Source organism: Pristiophorus japonicus, chromosome 21 (genome assembly GCF_044704955.1).
Source record: "Pristiophorus japonicus isolate sPriJap1 chromosome 21, sPriJap1.hap1, whole genome shotgun sequence".
Classification (NCBI taxonomy): domain Eukaryota; kingdom Metazoa; phylum Chordata; class Chondrichthyes; family Pristiophoridae; genus Pristiophorus; species Pristiophorus japonicus.
In genome coordinates, this window is record NC_091997.1 from 66,835,776 (window position 1) to 66,848,363 (window position 12,588).

At 44.9% G+C, this 12,588-nt stretch overlaps 1 long non-coding RNA gene across 1 annotated transcript; it reads right to left on the reverse strand.

The window, feature by feature from the left end:
• Positions 1 to 361: 361 nt before the first annotated feature.
• On the reverse strand, positions 362 to 12,068 carry LOC139234064 (uncharacterized). Its single transcript, XR_011588262.1, has 3 exons — positions 11,948 to 12,068; positions 9,417 to 9,633; positions 362 to 6,560 (listed from the first exon to the last, which is right to left on the reverse strand). It is a non-coding gene; the product is annotated as an uncharacterized lncRNA (long non-coding RNA).
• Between the last annotated feature and the right edge of the window lie 520 nt (positions 12,069 to 12,588).

Sequence of the window (12,588 nt, forward strand, 5' to 3'; positions counted from 1 at the left end):
CATGGAGGCTTGGTCCCTGTAAATGACGCAGGCTCCATCTGGAGTAGGCCACAATCGTTCTTATCTTTAGCCCATATCGGGTGTTCCTTCAATTCTTCTTTCTTCAAAGTTCTAATTGACCATGCCACCCGACCATCCTCGAAATGCAACGATGAATCTACTTGGATTAGAACGTCCATTCCCAAAAGGGGTTGATCTACTGGGCCTATCCAGACCGGCGTGGTTAGTTCATGTGGACCCAGCCCTATAAGTACCGGTGTTGTCCTTTTAATTTACATTTTATGGCCTCCAACTCCATAGGCTGTACGTTGTCGAAATCTCGACCTCCGAAAAGAATGACTCCGACACTTACAGCTCCGGCAGAAGTTTCTTTAATTTACTTGCTAGCAAGGGGCAGGTTACACTCAGTCAAGGGCTAAGTGAACACCTCCGAAATGGTACAGTTTCACAAGATATTTATACAGTAAAACCCAAGTTATGGCCTCTCCCTGTGTATTGCTCTGTCTCACAGTCAGTGAATACAGATAAAGAGTTAATTACTATATCCTGGTCCTGACATGGTTTACAGATATTTCCTTTTGTCAGGGTTATCAGTTGGCCAGCCGGCCATTACTCCATGAGTCATAGGTAATGGGCTATCACCTGTCTTGTATTGTGTCAGGATTGTTCAATTTCCTGGTCAGTTTATCGTTTACATCAAAAGGATGAGGTCTCTACAAGAGATGGTGGCTGGTGGAATGGAGTACATAGGAAAGGTGGGGTGACATGGAACTCTTGTCATGTAGACAATAAGAGAGCACCATGGGGGGGGGGGGGGGTACTTGTCTCAGCATGACTTGTCTCCTAGCTGTCTGATGGCCATCAGTCATCTCAGACCAGGTTTAGCTGTTTATGCAAGCTGACTGTTAAAATGCAGAAAGTTCTGGAAAGACCAGGACTCCATTTTGATATATATTGCAAGGGGCACACCAATACCATATGGTATCAGCTTAGATAAAAATACATTTCCACATTCCCCCATTTTGTCCTTAACAAGGACAACTCAATCCATTCTGATCTTGTACAGTCTCTCCATTTCCATTTCCACACAAGAGCCTTCAGCAGTTGTTGCTACCATAACTCTAGCCATGGTCTCAGTAGGTAACATAGTTTCTCCCACCCTGGCACAGCAACACTTAACGACGACAAATAATAGATACAGGGCGAAGGCTATCAGCAGGAATATGATCAAACCCTGTCCCACAGATTTCCCCAGGGATCCTAACCATTCCGATGCCCAACCCCACAAGGTGATACCGTCCTGGCCAACTGTCTGTTTATACTCTATTACCCTTTTCCTGATGTTTTCAGCTAGACTGCCGATTTCTTCTGATTTATCTGAGATATACGTACAGCATTCTTCACCTATTAATGCGCATGTCCCTCCCTCCTTGGCTCGGAGATAATCTAAGGCCATACAATTTTGGAGAGCCACTGTTCGAATAGCTACCATTTCGTCATTTACCCCTTCAAAGGCTTGGGAAGTTGCGTTGGCTACTGTTTCGACTAAGTTAGCCAGTTCCCGTAACTGCCATTCGGTCGATGCTATTCCAGAGGGTGGCACCATTACCTTGAATATTCCGTTTAGCCACGTCAAATCCCGTTTAAATCTGTGACTTCCATAGGCCTCCCTTAGAGTCTTTACTGATCTGATAAGGGGTACCACATATCCTAAGTAACAGGACCCTGTCCAGTTGGCTGGTAACCATGGGTAGGCTTTATAGCCACAAATAAAGTAGGTGCAATTATAGGACGTCAGCTCCTGGTCCTTTCGCACTATCCCTACTCGAGTGGTCTCACCTTCCCACCCTTCACCTGGGGCTTTGTTATGGACCATTGTCCAGCCAACGGTTGCTATCTTTCTCTCAGTGGGATTAGTTGTGGCTTGCCATTTAATCACTTGCTGTGTCCCATTTCTGGTCCTTTAGTTTCATTACTCACTAGGCATATTATACCTTCAGGATTTTCTATTCTGGGAGTAATGCTTAGGAAGAGAGGCTGATGGTTATTATCATAATTGGGCTGGTACCATCCCTGGAAGGCTGTGAGTTTATACCCTGCCGACCTCCATTCTGTTTGCTCCTTCGTTTCTGGCCCCTTAGTTAGGTTTGTCCTATTTTGCACTGTCAACCATTCTACCATTTCTGATTCGTTAAAGGGGACAGATCTCAGGGGAATACCCCCTTCGGAGTGGACAGGTGCATGGGAACATATTCAACAACTCGACAAGTTTCTTTCTCGAGCATACCTATGACTCAGTGCCATAAATACGTTTACGTGCAATTCCCTTCGGTGGCGGGTCTGTACCCCTGGTGTAATCAATAATGCGAAGTAGAACCCTGTCAAGCCCAGCACCATCAGTCCCCATAGTCCATACAGTTCCTTATTCAGTCTTCCTTTTTCTGTTCCTCTGATTCCTTCGTCCCTTCCTCCTGGTCGGGTGCCCGTTTGCAATGGGATGCGTGGCTCTATGTTGGTCTTTCCTTTACCTTGATTGCAGTATTGGTCGCCAGCAAGACCTGGTATGGTCCTTCGAATCTTGGCTGTAGACTGCTTTTTCTTTTAAAAATCTTGATGTAAATGAATTCCCCTGGCTCCAGGTTATGACACTTCCCTTCCGCTGGCTTGACTTGGGCTTCCTTTACCTGTGAATGAAAGCTGGAAATACATTTGGTTAGTGCAATACAATAATTCAACATATTTTCCTCCATTTTGTGGATGTCCATCTGTTTTGCAGTAAATGGTGCTGTAAAAGGTAGTCGTTGGGGACGTCCCATAACTATCTCATGCGGTGACAGGCCTGTTGTTCTGTTGGTTGCAGATCGCATTACCATCAAAGCTAAGGGCAGCAGTTCTGTCCATTTCAGTCCAGTGTCATTGCATAGTTTTGCCAGCTTATTTTTAAGCATTCCATTATATCTTTCAACAAGTCCAGCTGATTGTGGATGATAACTGCAATGAAAACGTTGATTAATCTGCAAAGTTTTACACATTTCTCTTATAACCGTTCCCGTGAAATGTGACCCGTTATCACTAGAAAGCTTAGCAGGAATTCCGAAGCGCGGTACGATTTCCTTTAACAAACATTTAGCAACAGTAGTGGCATCGGCCTTTTTACATGGAAAGGCTTCAATCCATCTAGAGAACACATCTACAATAACTAATACATACTTGAATCCCATACACATAGGTAATTCAATAAAATCCATTTGTAAATGTACAAAAGGCCCCACTGGATTTGGGTGGGAGGCAGATTCTACTCTTTCCGTCTTACCCGGATTCATTGTCTGACAGGTAATACAATTTTCACAGATTTGTTTTGCAATTGCCGAAATACCTGGTGCATACCAAGTTGCCAAAATATAATCTGCCAATCCCCCTTTGCCTGCATGTGTGAATGTATGAACACATCGGGCAATCCATGGAAGTAAGGATCTGGGCGCCACCACACGGCCGTCGTGGTGAACCCATATTCCTTCTGGATTTTTATAACATTGATCCTTCGTCCAGGTCACCACCTCCTCCGTACTGGCCTGTGTCTGAAAGGCCAGCACGTCATTAATAGTGGGTGGCGGGTCTGAGCAATTATTTTTCCTTAGTGGGAACAATGACACCTGCATCCCCCCTTTTCAATGACACCTGCATCCCCCCTTTAACAATGACACCTGCATTCCCCCCTTTTCAATGACACCTGCATCCACCCTTTTGACAGAGCTGCTGATTTAGCTGCATTATCAGCTCTGGCATTCCCAAGTGCCACCTCATTCGACTGGCCTGTATGTGCTTGGCATTTGATAATGGCAAGTTTGAAGGGGCATTGAATGGCTCGCAGGAGATTTTCCACTTGTTCTGCATTTTTGATAGTGATTCCTGAAGAAGTCAGGTACCCGCGAATCTTCCAAATTTGTCCATAGTCATGTGATACCCCAAAAGCATACCTGGAGTCAGTGTAGATATTAACTGTTTGTCCTTCAGCCAGAATACAGGCTCGAGTTAACGCAAACAATTCGGCTTGTTGGGCTGAAAAGGAGTCTGGAAGAGAGGCTGTTTCGACAACATTAAACTGGGTTACAATTGCATAAGCCGCTCTAGGTTGGCCCCTATCATTTCGTAGGGCTGATCCGTCAACATAGTACACGAGATCAGGGTTACACATTGGTACATCTGTTAGATTGATACGTGGTTTAGTCACTAATTCGGTTACCATTTCACATGAATGGGGTTCGCCGTCGTCTTCCGTGGGGAGTAGAGTGGCTGGATTTAAGGTAGTGCATCTTTTGATGATAAGGTTCGGATTTGATAACAGTTCGACCTCGTATTTAGTGGTTCTTGCGGAGGTTAGGTGTTGGGTGGCACATTTAGTAAGTAAAATCTCGACAGAGTGTGGGATATACAAAATGGTCTGATGATTTAGAGTTATTGTCTGAGCCTGTTGCATAGCATAATAAGCTGCTGCCAATGAAGGAAGACATCCTGGTAATCCGCGTGCCACTGGGTCTAGTTGGGTACTGAAATATGCTACCGGTCGCTGCCTGTCCCCATGTAACTGAGTCAAAACAGATTGTGCAAAACCCGACTTGTGATGCACAAATAAGTTGAATAGCTTAGTGTAATCTGGTAATCCCAAGGCTGGTGCTGAAGTGAGGGGCTGCTTAAGACTCTGGAAAGCATTCCGGGATACTTCATTCCACATCCTTTAAGCATTGTGAGAATATAGTAGATTCATTCACAGCTCGTAGGTCATGGACAAACCTCCATTTGTGTGGGCTTCTGAACTGGACGAATCTGTGTGTTACACGGACTTCTCATTTATGCTTATAGTGATTCCCAGATCACAGAATGTAAAGTACTTGTTTTCTAATTTTATTAAAAGGCTTCCAAACCCAAGATTTTTCCAATATACCCAAAATGTTGATTAAGGAGATCACCTGAAATATCTCAAAATCCCAATTCAAATATTGTACTGCCATTCTTTATCTAAAAAAAATCCTCTTACTGAGCTAGAAGCTTTTGTACCAAGATTTTACACCAAGGACAATGAGAGTGTACTCCCCCAGCCTGCACCTCGAGAGACCCACAAAGGCTTTTTTTTAAAAAAAGGCATTACTACTTTTAACCACCGGGACCATGTCTCAACAAACCTATCCTTTGTGCATTTCCTAGCTCCGTAACCTCTCATCCGAATAAATCCACACCTACGCTTCTAACTTAAAATGTCTTAAACTTCCCACATGCGGGACAACACTATGAAGGGTTAAAAAACTTCACTTTGTTTGAAAAAGTGAGTGGAGCTAAAACAAACAGGCAGCTCCACAACCTTTCCAAACAGGTTTCCAGACACAAGAAAAAACAGAAGCACTCTCATTCAAAGACAAGACATTCACAAAAGTCTCTCTCCATTCAATAAAGCTTTTTTTTTGCTAGCTTTATTTTTTTTTTTGAATCCATAAGTCACTATCAGGTTCTCTTTTTTTTTTACATTTGATTTACTTCCTCTGTTAATTTTACATGGGCTTGAAGAATCGGAACCCAGGCCTTTTCTATTACTTTCCTTTTTTTTTCTACCTGGATCTCTGTTTATAAGACACTCCTCTAGACATGTTGTTCTCTCTAAATTAAATGAACCATCGGGTGGAAATGGCCTGTTTTCACCCTTAGTCCACTTTACCGGTTTTTGTTTCTTTGGTCAATTGAAGACTGACCACAATTCTGGAGCATGACATAGGCTGGTGTGCCTTTTGTGGTGTTTTAACTTGCTCTGGCACCCATTCTGGATGATTAAGATTTTCCAGTTTCTGATCTCACAATCCTTTCGGCCAACCGAGTTCTCTACGCCCACTTCTCCTGGCCTTAACGTGGCCTGAAAAGGCTCTTAATTCGGGCTCAGTCTGGGTGTGTGAGATATGTTGGCACGAACCAACCGTAGTTGATCAATCAGTTACTGTTTCTTTTCTTAATCAATCCTTGTGGTTTTTTTTTCCGAATCACAATTTTCCCGAGTGACTCTTCCCGTTTCTCTAATGGCAATCTCTCACAAAGGTATTGCACACAACAGTATAACAAGGACAACAAACAATATTCCCGCGAGTACACAAATCATAACCTTACACCTTATCTAAACAAATTCTCAGTCTGCGTTGTACGCCACTACAGATCGAGTCCTTAACTTATCCTAATAAAAAAACTGATAAAACTTATGGTTCCATACCCAAACTCTTATCACATAAGAACCTTTGATCGATTGCGCTTTCTTTTTTTTTTCTCTACTCTTATCACATAAGAACCCCTTCCGAATTAAAAATAATAAAAATCTTATCACATAAGAACCTTCGATCGATTAGCGCTTTCTTTTTTTTTTCTACTCTTATCACATAAGAACCCCTTCTGAATTAAAAACAATAAAAATCTTATCACATAAGAACCAGGAACCCTTTTCGATCGACTAGCGCTCCCTTACCTACTGAAACCTTCCCCGGGCTGTTTCGAGATTTTTCCAGAACCTGTTCTCTTCTGCTGGCGAGCTGAGAAAGAAATGGTTATAAAAAATACCTTTAGCTTTTAAATGTCGAGGCTTGTAGATTGTAGTATCTCCCCTGTGGACAACAGATTACATATGCGATTCAACAGTGAAGAAACCTCTTGTGAGCAAAAGGCTCACCTTGTTTGGCCACTGAAGCCTTTCACTGGAGAGGCACTATGCCTGTATCCATTTTACTCACAGGACAGAGAGTATGCATCTCGGTGGAACCTCCAAGAAGTAACTGTCGAAATCTCGACCTCCGAAAAGAATGACTCCGACACTTACAGCTCCGGCAGAAGTTTCTTTAATTTACTTGCTAGCAAGGGGTAGGTTACACTCAGTCAAGGGCTAAGTGAACACCTCCGAAATGGTAGTTTCACAAGATATTTATACAGTAAAACCCAAGTTATGGCCTCTCCCTGTGTATTGCTCTGTCTCACAGTCAGTGAATACAGATAAAGAGTTAATTACTATATCCTGGTCCTGACATGGTTTACAGATATTTCCTTTTGTCAGGGTTATCAGTTGGCCAGCCGGCCATTACTCCATGAGTCATAGGTAATGGGCTATCACCTGTCTTGTATTGTGTCAGGATTGTTCAATTTCCTGGTCAGTTTATCGTTTACATCAAAAGGATGAGGTCTCTACAAGAGATGGTGGCTGGTGGAATGGAGTACATAGGAAAGGTGGGGTGACATGGAACTCTTGTCATGTAGACAATAAGAGAGCACCATGGGGGGGGGGTACTTGTCTCAGCATGACTTGTCTCCTAGCTGTCTGATGGCCATCAGTCATCTCAGACCAGGTTTAGCTGTTTATGCAAGCTGACTGCTAAAATGCAGAAAGTTCTGGAAAGACCAGGACTCCATTTTGATATATATTGCAAGGGGCACACAAATACCGTATGGTATCAGCTTAGATAAAAATACATTTCCACAACGTGTCCTACCATCCAATGGCAAAAAGTCTCCATATTGTAGGGGTAAGCATGTTAATTCCGCCCCTGTGTCTAAAAGACAGTCCACATCCTTATCGCCCACCCTCACAGTTATATATAGACCATCTCCCCTTTGTTGTATTAGTGCGAGGAGGTGGACTCTAATCGTTTTTTGCTTTCCCAAGTAACTACTTCTGTTGTTGTATTGTCAGTCGCTTAAATGCTTCTATGAGGTCGGTATCTTGTGACGAGCCTGGTTTGTTGACTGAATTGTATCCCTGGCTGCGTCCTCTTCCCCAGCCACGACCTTGCCCTGCACATCTAGGTCCAGTGACCTTCTTTCCCACAATAATGACATTTTCCGGGTAATTTTCCTAATAACTGTTTATCGGAATCCTGGGATTTCCATCCCATAGCCTGTACAGCTCGGACTTTAGCTCCCATATCCCGATCTAATTGGTTACATCGATCCACCAATGCTGCAAAGGTAGTTCCTCTACCTTCCCAGTCCGGTAACACTACCTTAAGCATTTTGGACAGTTCTGGCTTTAGACCTGCCACGAAAGCTGCTTTCAGGGGTCCAAACGCTTGTTCATCTATTTCCTCATCCGTATTATTCATACCCGAATGTTCTAGCCACGTGCATCTAAACCGCTCGTCATACTCCAGGACCTCTGTTCCTTTCTGTTGGCAGGCTGCAATTTGTCCCCAGTCTGTCTTAGCTGGATTGAAGGCTTGCAGCCAGTGTTTAATCGCCTCCCATCCTGCGTCTAATTCTTGCTCATCCTGCCCCAAAGCTTCATCTACCTTGTCGTGCAATTTTCTTCCCTGTGTTTTTGGCACCATTATGGTCAAAATTTGCACTCCGTCCCAGGGATGAAGTTGATATATATTTCTTAAGCGGTCCAATTGGTCCCACGTTTTTACTCCCCCTTTCTTTGGATTGGGCAATTCCTTGGACCATTTATCAATTTTCTCTGGGTCTGCCGGATCATGAACTAAGTATTCTGCATACACCCTTCTCTTTGTTTTTTTGGTTCCGCCCTCATCTGCAGTCTCTTCTGATTTGACTACAACTCGTCTTTTTTTAAACGGGGCAAAGCGCACCCCTAATTCTTCATCCTCCGACCCTGTATCGTCGGAGGATTCGGAATCCGTATCTCTTCCTCGGTCGTGTCCTCAGGTTTGCGCTTTTAATTTATCCAAACATGGGTACCCTGGGAATTGACCAATACATTTTCCTTTTCCTATTACTGTCTCTTGACCTAATGATTTTTTCCATTCTTTAATTTCACCTTTAAGATCTTTAACTTCCGCTTCCAGCTTTTCAAGTTCAAGTTTTTTCTGTCGCAGCTGCGCACAAACAGCTTGCAATTGGTCCTTTGTACTGGTCAGTTCTCGATCATGTTGGGAACGCATTATAATTTCATTCCGCTTTCGAATCTGGCCCATAACCGCTAGGGACCATCTAGTTCGCTCTTTATTTTTCATACGGGTCGTTTTTCCCCAGACCCTTTTAATCTCGTCCAAGGACCATTGTCCTTTGGAGGTTCCGTACTTTTGTTCGATCTTAATACAGGTTTTAGATAAGTTGAATTGTTGCTCTATGTATTCTTTCAACTGTTCGAGAATTAAATCTAGCGAAACCTCAGGTGGTGCCCGCCCACCTTTAACAGTTGTAGGCAATTCTTTGCTCTTATCACCTGCTACCATAATACTGGGGTCTCGAGTCGTAGGCTTTCCAGCCGATCAATAGGTCGGTGATTAATTAACTAACACACCGCCGAAGTTTAGACGTCTATGGGACCTCGAGCCGACTACCAACCGGAGGGTTCGCAAACCGGAGGCTTTCGGAATCGCGTAGAAGGAGAGGCGAATTTAGACTTTTGACCGAGGACTTTTATAAAGAGGAGTCCTTACCTCAGTATGTAGGTCCGATGTCCAAAATTTAGTTTCTTTCCTCAGCGATCGTGTTCGTGACGCCAAAATTGTTAGATCTCTTAATTTCCAATGAAATACGAACTCCGATTGTAGTTTTAACTTCTTTATTTTTTGCAGACAGCAGTAACAAGTTCTTGGCTTTAAGCCAGGTCTTTGTCCTTCTGGGACCACATGGTCAAAATGGCTGTACTTATACCTGGATCAATTTACAGAAAAGAACTCGTCTTCTTTGACCTTATTGGCTCAATTAATAGTCTTTTAACCTTTTAATTGGCTCGCTACCCAAGGTCCTAAAATGTCAAGTTGATTGATGACTTAATGCAACATGCTGAACTGCACGTAGTCATTGGAGTCTGTGTTTTCTCAACTTGTCTAAATGCAGCCTGTTTGAATTCTCTATCAACTGCCCCCCTCCCCTCTCCCTCTCTCCTCCCCTCCCCTCTTCTCCCTTCCCCCTCCCACATCCTCCCCTCCCCTCCTCCCCCTCCTCTCCCTGCCTCCTCTCCCCTCCCCCCTCCCCTCCCCCTCCTCCTCTCCCCCTCTCTCCCTTCCCCCTCCCCTCCCCTCTCCTCCTCTCCCCCTCCTCATCTCCCTTCCCCATCCCTTCCCCTCCCCCCATGCTCATCTCCCCCTCCTCTTCCTTCCCCCTCCCATCACCTCCAACTCCCCTCCCCTCTCCCTCCCCCCCATCTCTCCCCTCTCCCTCCCCCTTCCCTCCCCTCCTCTCCCTTCCCCCTCCCTTCCCCTCCCCCATGCTCATCTTCCCCTCCTCTCCCTTCCCCCTCACATCACCTCCAACTCCCCTCTCCCTCTCCCTCCCCCACCTCTCCCCTCTCCCTCCCCCTACCCCTACCCTCTTCCCCCGCCTCTCCCCCTCCCACCTCCCCTCCTCTCCCTTTCCCCCTCCCACTCCTCCCTTCTCCCTATTCCCCTCCACCCCTCCCTCCTCCACCCGAGGAGATCACATGGACCGTGAAATATCTCACCTTGGAAAGACAGCAGTATATTACATGCTCTTTAGCCTCCTCCTGTCTTTCCTCATCTAACTCTATCAGCATAACCCTCTATTCCCTTCTCTCTCGTATGATTGTCTAGCCTCCCCTTAAATGCATCGATACTATTCGCCTCAACCACTCCCTGTGGCAGCGAGTTCCACATTACTCTCTGGGTAAAGAAGTTTCCCTATTGGATTTCTTGGTGACTATCTTATATTGATGGCCTCTAGTTATGCTCTTCCCCACAAGTGGAAACACTCTCTCTGTATCCACTCTATCAAAATCAAATCATTTTAAAGACCTCTATTAGGTCACCCCTCAGCCTCCTTTCCTGATATGTATACCCTCACATTTCTGGTATCATCCTTGTAAATCTTCTCTGCACCCTCTCCAGTGCCTCTATATCGTTTTTATAATATGGCGACCGGAACTGCACACAGTGCTCTAAGCATGGTCTAACCAAGGTTGATACAGGTTTAGCATAACTTCCCTACTTTTCAATTCTATACCTCTAGAAATAAACCCTAGTGCTTGGTTTGCTTATTTTTAACCTTGTTAACTTTAAGCGATTTGTGTGTTTGTACTCCGAGATCGCTTTGCTCCTCTACCCCACCCAGACTCACACCTTCCAAGTAATAAGTAATAAAGGTGTAATACTCCTTATTGACGGCCTCTTGAAGTTCCTCCCTCCAGCTAAGAAGATTCTTCACGATATAAAAACATCAGAAAAATGGCTTCCACCGAGGGTGAAGCTGTGCCTGTTTGCCTGCTGCTGCTATGCTCTGTGTAAGTCTCGGAGACAAGAGAGTTTGTTTGGTGCGTTGTACTTAGGAAAGGAGAGAAAGATCCTTTAGCGAGTATTACACTCTCAGTTGGTGCACATACAGGACTACCGTAGATATCATAAAGGCTCAAACAAGTTCATAATTGGCAAGATATTATGATATGTCAGTTTGCGTGTATAAGCTGTTCCAGTGAATTGGAGACAGGACTGGGTTAATGGTGCTCAAGGACTCAGTCAAGCAATTCATTTGGAAAGTACTTTTTTCTTCCAGTTCTTGCATCTGCCCTCTCCCTTGCCCTCGCCCCTCTCCCTTACCCTGTCCCCTCCCCTCACCCTCTCCGCCTCTCCCTTACCCTCTCTCCTCTCCCTCTACTCTCTCCCCTCTCTCCTCCCCCTTTTCCTGTCCCCTCTCCCCGCTCCCTTACCCTCTCCCCTCTCGTTTATTCTCTCTCCTACCCTCCCCCTCTCCCTTACCCACCCCCTCTATTGATCTCTATTTAGATGAGGGAACCAAATGTAATATATCCAAGTTTGATTATGATACAAAGCGAGGTGGGAATGTAAGTTGTGAAGAGGGTGCAAAGAGACCTCAAGGGGTTATAGACAGGCTCAGTGAGTGGGAAAGAACATAACAAGTGGAATATAATGTGGAGAAATGTGAAGTTACCTGGGCAAGGTGTGCCTCTGGTTTGTTTGCAGAGCAGCAGGAGGCACAGCCCGAATGTACTGACCTTTGTAACTGACTACGTGCACAGTGTTCCTGTCTCCTGTTCCTGTCCCCGTGTTCCTGTCTCCTGTTCCTGTCCCCGTGTTCCTGTCTCCTGTTCCCGTCCCCGTGTTTCTGTCACCGTGTTTCACTCAAACTGGTGGTTCAGAATTTGCTCTCAAACTATCTGGGTGTGTTGAGTTTGCTAATATCTGCTAGGTGTGACGTGTTGCAATTAGCCCTGTTATCCCTTGGCTACAAAAGCCGAAAGCAAAGTTTGGAAATTGTGATCTTTGTGTGTGTTACATCTGTTGAATGAAGGGTTTACAGTTTTCACTGTGCACGTAGTCAGTTACAAAGGTCAGTACATTCGGGCTGTGTCTCCTGCTGCTCTGCAAACAAACCAGAGGCACACCTTGCCCAGGTAACAAGGAAACAGGTTAGAATCTGATAAGAGCTGGTTAAAGTGGACAAGCTGCATAACATTTAAATGCATCATTCAGCTGCCTGATATCCCACTGCACGAGGTAGAAAAAGCCATAAGACAGCTCAAAAATAACAAGGCTGTGGGTGTGGATGGAATCGCTGCTAAGGCACTAAAGTATGGCGGAGAGGCGCTGTTGGCGTGGATACATGACCTCATCTCTCTCATCAGGAGGGAGGAGA